Source organism: Ixodes scapularis, unplaced genomic scaffold, assembly GCF_016920785.2.
Source record: "Ixodes scapularis isolate PalLabHiFi unplaced genomic scaffold, ASM1692078v2 ptg001158l_1___fragment_3__unscaffolded, whole genome shotgun sequence".
Classification (NCBI taxonomy): domain Eukaryota; kingdom Metazoa; phylum Arthropoda; class Arachnida; order Ixodida; family Ixodidae; genus Ixodes; species Ixodes scapularis.
Genome location: NW_024610108.1, coordinates 3,692,501 through 3,699,378, shown reverse-complemented (window position 1 = coordinate 3,699,378; position 6,878 = coordinate 3,692,501). Strand labels below are relative to the sequence as shown.

At 48.1% G+C, this 6,878-nt stretch overlaps 2 non-coding genes and 1 pseudogene across 2 annotated transcripts; all 3 read left to right on the top strand.

Annotated features, from left to right (window-relative positions):
- The first annotated feature begins 3,572 nt into the window (after window positions 1-3,572).
- LOC120845584 lies at window positions 3,573-5,388 on the top strand. Its single transcript, XR_005716786.1, has one exon. It is a non-coding gene; the product is annotated as a small subunit ribosomal RNA (ribosomal RNA).
- A 442-nt stretch (window positions 5,389-5,830) lies between these two features.
- LOC120845756 lies at window positions 5,831-5,983 on the top strand. Its single transcript, XR_005716897.1, has one exon. It is a non-coding gene; the product is annotated as a 5.8S ribosomal RNA (ribosomal RNA).
- A 681-nt stretch (window positions 5,984-6,664) lies between these two features.
- Window positions 6,665-6,878, top strand: part of LOC120845708 — a 9,659-nt pseudogene continuing 9,445 nt past the window's right edge.

Genomic DNA, 6,878 nt, shown 5'->3' with positions numbered 1-6,878 from the left:
ATTTTCTTCCGTACAGTCCCAAGTTGGCGGGTCAGTTTCGGTTCGGCTGAAACTAACTCCTCGGTTCCGGTTTTTCGTTCGCTTCGGTTTTCGGTTCGACACTCTGGTCTTCACCGTGCATGGCACCCCCCCCTTTCCTTCCTTCCTTCCTTCCCTCCCTCCCTCCCTCCCTCCCTCCCTCCCTCCCTCCCTCTCTCCCCTCTTCTCCTCCCTGCAAGAAAACAAACTGTCGTTTCGAAATGTTTTCTTACTTGAACTGTGAAGGTTTTCAAGTGCATTTCCTTTCCTCCTTTATTGAGCGCACAATTCTAGAGTGGAACTTCCCTTCTGACATTGCAATAAAGTTTCCTGCACAAGGAAGAAAAACCTGCCATTTGACCTCCCTTGTGTGTGCAAAGTGTCAATGTTCCTATATTATGCTTGAACATGGTCTTTTTGTCTTCCTATTTGTCGCAGAAATCATGTATGTGTATGTATGTATGTATATATATATATATATATATATATATATATATATATATATATATATTTATATACCAATATCGCACTTTATGGATTAATCTTGCACGACCTGTGAAAACCACGTATCTCTGGCTTTCCTCACGTTCGATTTTCGAGCAATTTCTGAAGCTAGCTTGGGGAGATTGATTTCGCTCGCACACAATTCGAGGCGCGAGGACGGGCATGTACGAACGCCTACGTAGTCGGGACGGTAAACAAAACTTACACAAATTAAAATCCTGCGCAGATAATAAAAGAAAGAGCAACAAAAAAGTATGGGCGTCTTTCTTTACTAATTTCTTTTTTTTTTCTTTTTTAGGATTGTAAGCGGACGGGCTTCTTAAACGATACCAAAAAGCGAGAAACAATTTGACAAACGGGTCACGTCACAAGAAAGAAAATCCCACATCCTCAAGCGTGTAAAAAATGCACGCAATATCTACAGTACTGGAATTGGAAGCGCTGCCAATCTCGCGTGCACTAGCCCAAATCGCGTTGCTCCCGCTCACGTCAAAGCGACACAGACCTCGTCGGAAAGGTACGCTTTCTGACGCGGTCAACCGGTAAAAACACTATATATTGTAAAATTCTGTACTTTGGACGTGATTAATTCAGACTGCTTTGCGGCTAACTAAGCGCGCGTTCCTTCCCAATGAAACGAAAGAGCGAGATTAGAAATAGAGGAAATAATTCCCGTGAAAAGAAAGAAATTCGTCTCTTATTGAGCTTGGCAGTAAAGCACGCGACATCTCCAGTATTCCGTTTGAAAGCGTTGTCCATGGCAAGTGCAGTAGTGTACAGTGTTCGGCTCTCGCCCAGTTGAAAGCGCCAGAAAGCCCGTGTCGCCTCGCGACACGGGTAACCGCTAGAAAACACGCACATTTTAAAGTCGCGTGTTTTGCACTTGATTCCTCGGAAGTACTTTGTGGGAGACGAAGCGGGCGTTCCATGCCAAGGACACGGAAGAGAGAGATTAGAAATAGAGCGAACAATTCGCGTGAAAAGAATAATATTTGTCTCCTATCAAACTTGCCAGAAAAGTAAGCGAGATTTCCAGTATTCCGTTTGAAAGCGCTGCCCGTCGCAAGTGCAGTAGTGTACAGTGTTCGGCTCTCGCCCAGTTGAAAGCGCCAGAAAGCCCGTGTCGCCTCGCGACACGGGTAACCGCTAGAAAACACGCACATTTTAAAGTCGCGTGTTTTGCACTTGATTCCTCGGAAGTACTTTGTGGGAGACGAAGCGGGCGTTCCATGCCAAGGACACGGAAGAGAGAGATTAGAAATAGAGCGAACAATTCGCGTGAAAAGAATAATATTTGTCTCCTATCAAACTTGCCAGAAAAGTAAGCGAGATTTCCAGTATTCCGTTTGAAAGCGCTGCCCGTCGCAAGTGCAGTAGTGTACAGTGTTCGGCGCTCGCCCAGTTGAAAGCGCCAGAAAGCCCGTGTCGCCTCGCGACACGGGTAACCGCTAGAAATCACGCACATTTTAAAGTCGCGTGATTTGCACTTGATTCCTCGGAAGTACTTTGTGGGAGACGAAGCGGGCGTTCCATGCCAAGGACACGGAAGAGAGAGATTAGAAATAGAGCGAACAATTCGCGTGAAAAGAATAATATTTGTCTCCTATCAAACTTGCCAGAAAAGTAAGCGAGATTTCCAGTATTCCGTTTGAAAGCGCTGCCCGTCGCAAGTGCAGTAGGGTAAATTGTTCGGCTCTCGCCCAGTTGAAAGCGCCAGAAAGCCCGTGTCGCAAAGCGACACGGGTAACCGCTAGAAAACACGCATCTTTTTCTTTTGTTAATCCCGTGCTTCTCACTTCGTTCCTTGAGAGGACTTTGTCGGAAACTAAGTGGCGGGGCCTTCCAAACGAAACCAATGGTAGAAACAATGAAGTGAGCAAAGAAGAGTAGTGTAAAGAAAGAAAATTGCCTATTATGAAGCCTGCCGTAAACACGCGCGATACCGCGAGCATTCGGATTAAAAGCAGCGACAATCTCACTTACTATAGCGCTCATTGTTCGGCTCTGACACAATTCAAAACGCATGAAACGCCCCGTGTAAATATTGGTTTACTTTGTAATAACAAAGTCGATAAACTTTCTGTTGACCATGTTAACATGAACTGAAAGTCGAAAAGAAGTAATCAGAGTCAAGCAGGGGTCAGCACGTTTTTAATAAAAAGCGAGAAATAATTTTTTTATAGGGGTAGGATGTATGTACGTATGTATGTATATATAGAGGCACACAGGAAAGAAAGAACATTTATATATATATATATACACACAAACATACATACATACATATATATATATATATATATAAGGAGAGAGGGGAAAAAAATAAGAAAGAAAGAAGGACAAATAAATGATACTGAATAACGAGGAGCCACATGAGTGAGAGACAGTAAGTCAGTAAGTCAGTCAGTCAGTCAGTCACCGAAACTGATAACCACAAACTATGTACAGAATGCTCTTGAAGGATCTTCTTTATACTTATCGGTGCTATTATGTGGAGGTGGGGTCTGTCGAGCGTTCGATTGGTGCGAGCGGCGTCTGACGACGTCGCCGACGCCTTTCGTCGCCGTCTCGGCCGCTGCCTCCGCCGCATGGTCGTTACAGCAAGGTACCTGCGATCTCTGGCGTCTGCCGTTGGGGTCGGTTCTCGGGTGCACCTGTGTCTTGAAAACGAACGCGAGAGGAGGGTGTTTCGGAGCGTCCGCGCTAACCGAACGGTGTGAAATGACGAGTGCGTTCTGACCGAAGGCCGGGGTGTGTCCTCGCGTCCTCACGGGACCTGAAAGCTCGGCAACGCTGCGAAGGCGTCGTCAATGATTTTTTTGGCGTACGACTTTCTGTTGCTACGACGAGAAAGAAATTTATGCGCTTCTTGCCGCGTCGGTACCGACCTCGGTCGGGGATATTCCGGCTGCGCGCTCGAACGTGCTTCATTTCTTCTTGGATTTGGAAGTAATTCCTAAGCGTTGTGTGTGTTTGCGGTTCGTAAGGGGCGCCTGACGGTGGCCCCGCGTCCGCGCGTTGGTAGGGTTTTGGGCGACCCACCACGAAAAGATTACCTGGTTGATCCTGCCAGTAGTCATATGCTTGTCTCAAAGATTAAGCCATGCATGTCTAAGTACATGCCGAAACAAGGCGAAACCGCGAATGGCTCATTAAATCAGTTATGGTTCCTTAGATCGTTTCTTCCTACTTGGATAACTGTGGCAATTCTAGAGCTAATACATGCAGTGAGCCCGGAGCCCCTCGGGGCGACGGGTGCTTTTATTAGACCAAGATCAATCGGGCTTCGGTCCGTTTTGTGTGGTGACTCTGGATAACTTTGTGCTGATCGCACGGCCACGAGCCGGCGGCGTTTCTTTCAAGTGTCTGCCTTATCAACTGTCGATGGTAGGTTATGCGCCTACCATGGTTGTTACGGGTAACGGAGAATCAGGGTTCGATTCCGGAGAGGGAGCCTGAGAAACGGCTACCACATCCAAGGAAGGCAGCAGGCGCGCAAATTACCCACTCCCGGCACGGGGAGGTAGTGACGAAAAATAACAATACGGGACTCTTTTGAGGCCCCGTAATTGAAATGAGTACACTCTAAATCCTTTAACGAGGATCCATTGGAGGGCAAGTCTGGTGCCAGCAGCCGCGGTAATTCCAGCTCCAATAGCGTATACTAAAGTTGCTGCGGTTAAAAAGCTCGTAGTTGGATCTCAGTTACAGGCGGGAAGTGCGTGGACACCACGTTACGGCCCGTGCTGAACATCATGCCTGTCGTGGCTTGGTTCCCTTCATCAGGTGCCTTGCTTTGGCCGGCGCGTTTACTTTGAAAAAATTAGAGTGCTCAACGCAGGCGATTCGCCTGAATAACAGTGCATGGAATAATAGAACAAGATCCTGTTTCTGTTCTGTTGGTTTTTGGAATACAGGATAATGATTAAGAGGGACAGACGGGGGCATTCGTATTGCGGCGCTAGAGGTGAAATTCTTGGACCGTCGCAAGACGAACTACTGCGAAAGCATTTGCCAAGAATGTTTTCATTGATCAAGAACGAAAGTTAGAGATTCGAAGGCGATCAGATACCGCCCTAGTTCTAACCATAAACGATGCCAACCAGCGATCCGCCTGAGTTACTCAAATGACTCGGCGGGCAGCTTCCGGGAAACCAAAGTATTTGGGTTCCGGGGGAAGTATGGTTGCAAAGCTGAAACTTAAAGGAATTGACGGAAGGGCACCACCAGGAGTGGAGCCTGCGGCTTAATTTGACTCAACACGGGAAAACTTACCCGGCCCGGACACTGGGAGGATTGACAGATTGAGAGCTCTTTCTTGATTCGGTGGATGGTGGTGCATGGCCGTTCTTAGTTGGTGGAGCGATTTGTCTGGTTAATTCCGATAACGAACGAGACTCTAGCCTATTAAATAGGTGCGTGGTTCTCTGCACCTTGCACCCTTCTTAGAGGGACAAGCGGCTCCTAGCCGCACGAAACAGAGCAATAACAGGTCTGTGATGCCCTTAGATGTCCGGGGCCGCACGCGCGCTACACTGAAGGAAGCAGCGTGTTTTTATCCCTGTTTGTAAAGACTGGGTAACCCGTGGAACCTCCTTCGTGATTGGGATAGGGGCTTGCAATTGTTCCCCTTGAACGAGGAATTCCCAGTAAGCGCGAGTCATAAGCTCGCGTTGATTACGTCCCTGCCCTTTGTACACACCGCCCGTCGCTACTACCGATTGAATGATTTAGTGAGGTCTTCGGACCGATACCCGGAGCGGCCTTTCGGTTGCGCCGGTGTGTTGGAAAGATGACCAAACTTGATCATTTAGAGGAAGTAAAAGTCGTAACAAGGTTTCCGTAGGTGAACCTGCGGAAGGATCATTACCGGATGTTATTTGGCATCGTTTTGTCTTCTGCCTCTTGTACGGGGAATGGACTCGATGTGCGAATTTATCTGGCGCCGATCCCGACCAAGCTTGGATGCCGTCGGGACGGCACAAAAAAAAAACAACTGTGGTTCGGATGTGCCTTTTTCTTTGGGTGGCCTCCGTTCCTTTCGATGATGCGCCCAGCGGGAGCCCTCTGCTGCCTCGATTGAGAGGAGATTTCAAGTGCACCGGGACAATCCGCGGGTTACAAAAGGCGCATCGCCCCCTTTTTCGTCTCTTCTCGAGGATCGCCCTTTTGTTTTGATTAACGAAGAGGCGTTTGAGAAGAAGCTTTTTTTTTTTGCGCTTTCGAGATGGCATGGGATGTGCCGGGCGCGAAAAAAAAACAACAACTTGTGTTTTGTCGTACTGATTGAAAAATCCAAACACATTGACACGACTCTAAGCGGTGGATCACTCGGTTCTCGGGTCGATGAAGAACGCAGCCAGCTGCGAGACTTGGTGTGAATTGCAGGACACACTGAGCACTTACTCTTTGAACGCACATTGCGGCCTCGGGCCTTCCCGTGGCTTCGTCTGTGTGAGGGTCGGATCATATATCAAGAGAGGAGAATTTGTTTTCTACCTCGTTTTGACTGTGTCGGATCGTGGGCAGCACGCAGTTTTATGCTTTCTTGCGTTGCGTTTCCTTTGAGCAAATGCACGAGTGGTGCGATTGCACGCGTGCGCTTAACCAGTCCTCCTCCTCCTACGAGTTTTTATCGAACACTGCATGGGAAAACGAAACTCGATGGATACCGTTTGTGGAAAATCCCGTACCAAAAAAATCTTTCGCACGTTGAACGGCGCTGTGACGTCGGTGCGTTAGAAACGGAGATTTGAAACGGTTTCTTTTCGATCGATTCTGTTTTCTTTGGCGTGGATGTTGTTCGAGTGGAAAAACCGTGGGACGGAGTTGGCGTTGGCGCGTTGAAACGCGGCGTCGGCAAATGTAAATCTCGTGGCGTTGATTTGCACAAAAAAAAGAAAAACGCTTCTGGGAGGAAAGTTTTTTGCGTCGTAGCCTTCCGTCAGTCTAAGACCTTCGCGTCCCCGATGAATACTGGAGCCATCCAGTAGGGGAATGCCGTTGGATTGCGCGCTTTCTTTTTTGTCGAATCGAAAGCGATGCAAAGCGTGTGTACAACAACTGTTAGTTCGCCATCCTTTTGTGTTTTTGACATGTGGTAAGGAGGCGAAGTTTTTGTTGGAAAGCGCACAAAATAAATTGTCGACCTCACATCAGGCGAGACAACCCGCTGAATTTAAGCATATCACTAAGCGGAGGAAAAGAAACCAACAGGGATTCCCTTAGTAGCGGCGAGCGAAACGGGACCTAGCCCAGCACCGAATCCCTCGTCCTTGCCGGCGATCGGGAAATGTGGTGTATGGGAGGTAACGTTCCCGAGAGTTTTGCGGTGGTGCAAGTCCCCCTGACAGGGGCTT